This window comes from Schistocerca americana, unplaced genomic scaffold, assembly GCF_021461395.2.
Source record: "Schistocerca americana isolate TAMUIC-IGC-003095 unplaced genomic scaffold, iqSchAmer2.1 HiC_scaffold_236, whole genome shotgun sequence".
NCBI classification, from domain to species: domain Eukaryota; kingdom Metazoa; phylum Arthropoda; class Insecta; order Orthoptera; family Acrididae; genus Schistocerca; species Schistocerca americana.
Window position 1 is genome coordinate 5,001 of NW_025725946.1, and position 2,500 is coordinate 7,500.

The following is a 2,500-nucleotide window of genomic DNA, read 5'->3' on the forward strand; positions in this document are numbered from 1 at the left end:
CGTAGGCTAAGTGCTTCGCCATGCGAATGCCAATGAACAACTGCGAAGGGCATTGAGCATGTACGTCCTGCTGCCATCCACATTACAGTGTATCGCTGCAAGGTGTTTAACATGAAGCGATACACTGGGGACCAGGCAGTGCGAGTAGCAAACTATATTGCGGGGGTTGCAGTTAGGCAACACTACACTAATTTAACGCGTCGTATGACAATTACAGAGCGGGTTAAGGCCCAACGTGTGTTGGGTTAAGGCCCAACGTGTGTTGGGTTAAGGCCCAACGTGTGTTGGGTTAAGGCCCAACGTGTGTTGGGTTAAGGCCCAACGTGTGTTGGGTTAAGGCCCAACGTGTGTTGGGTTAAGGCCCAACGTGTGTTGGGTTAAGGCCCAACGTGTGTTGGGTTAAGGCCCAACGTGTGTTGGGTTAAGGCCCAACGTGTGTTGGGTTAAGGCCCAACGTGTGTTGGGTTAAGGCCCAACGTGTGTTGGGTTAAGGCCCAACGTGTGTTGGGTTAAGGCCCAACGTGTGTTGGGTTAAGGCCCAACGTGTGGTTGGGTTAAGGCCCAACGTGTGTTGGGTTAAGGCCCAACGTGGGTTGGGTTAAGGCGCAACGTGGGTTGGGTTAAGGCCCAACGTGGGTTGGGTTAAGGCGCAACGTGGGTTGGGTTAAGGCGCAACGTGGGTTGGGTTAAGGCGCAACGTGGGTTAGGTTAAGGCGCAACGTGGGTTAGGTTAAGGCGCAACGTAGGTTAGGTTAAGGCGCAATATAGGTTAGGTTAAGGCGCAATATAGGTTAGGTTAAGGCGCAATATAGGTTAGGTTAAGGCGCAATATAGGTTAGGTTAAGGCGCAATATAGGTTAGGTTAAGGCGCAATATAGGTTAGGTTAAGGCGCAACGTAGGTTAGGTTAAGGCGCAACATAGGTTAGGTTAAGGCGCAACATAGGTTAGGTTAAGGCGCAACATGGGTTAGGTTAAGGCGCAATATAGGTTAGGTTAAGGCACAATATGGGTTAGGTTAAGGCACAATATGGGTTAGGTTAAGGCACAATATGGGTTAGGTTAAGGCACAATATGGGTTAGGTTAAGGCACAATATGGGTTAGGTTAAGGCACAATATGGGTTAGGTTAAGGCACAATATGGGTTAGGTTAAGGCACAATATGGGTTAGGTTAAGGCACAATATGGGTTAGGTTAAGGCACAATATGGGTTAGGTTAAGGCACAATATGGGTTAGGTTAAGGCACAATATGGGTTAGGTTAAGGCACAATATGGGTTAGGTTAAGGCACAATATGGGTTAGGTTAAGGCACAATATGGGTTAGGTTAAGGCACAATATGGGTTAGGTTAAGGCACAATATGGGTTAGGTTAAGGCACAATATGGGTTAGGTTAAGGCACAATATGGGTTAGGTTAAGGCACAATATGGGTTAGGTTAAGGCACAATATGGGTTAGGTTAAGGCACAATATGGGTTAGGTTAAGGCACAATATGGGTTAGGTTAAGGCACAATATGGGTTAGGTTAAGGCACAATATGGGTTAGGTTAAGGCACAATATGGGTTAGGTTAAGGCACAATATGGGTTAGGTTAAGGCACAATATGGGTTAGGTTAAGGCACAATATGGGTTAGGTTAAGGCACAATATGGGTTAGGTTAAGGCACAATATGGGTTAGGTTAAGGCACAATATGGGTTAGGTTAAGGCACAATGTGGGTTAGGTTAAGGCACAACGTGGGTTAGGTTAAGGCACAACGTGGGTTAGGTTAAGGCACAACGTGGGTTAGGTTAAGGCACAACGTGGGTTAGGTTAAGGCACAACGTGGGTTAGGTTAAGGCACAACGTGGGTTAGGTTAAGGCACAACGTGGGTTAGGTTAAGGCACAACGTGGGTTAGGTTAAGGCACAACGTGGGTTAGGTTAAGGCACAATACGGGTTAGGTTAAGGCACAATACGGGTTAGGTTAAGGCACAATACGGGTTAGGTTAAGGCACAATACGGGTTAGGTTAAGGCACAATACGGGTTAGGTTAAGGCACAATACGGGTTAGGTTAAGGCACAATACGGGTTAGGTTAAGGCACAATACGGGTTAGGTTAAGGCACAATACGGGTTAGGTTAAGGCACAATACGGGTTAGGTTAAGGCACAATACGGGTTAGGTTAAGGCACAATACGGGTTAGGTTAAGGCACAATACGGGTTAGGTTAAGGCACAATACGGGTTAGGTTAAGGTACAATACGGGTTAGGTTAAGGCACAATACGGGTTAGGTTAAGGCACAATACGGGTTAGGTTAAGGCACAATATGGGTTAGGTTAAGGCACAATATGGGTTAGGTTAAGGCACAATATGGGTTAGGTTAAGGCACAATATGGGTTAGGTTAAGGCACAATATGGGTTAGGTTAAGGCACAATATGGGTTAGGTTAAGGCACAATATGGGTTAGGTTAAGGCACAATATGGGTTAGGTTAAGGCACAATATGGGTTAGGTTAAGGCACA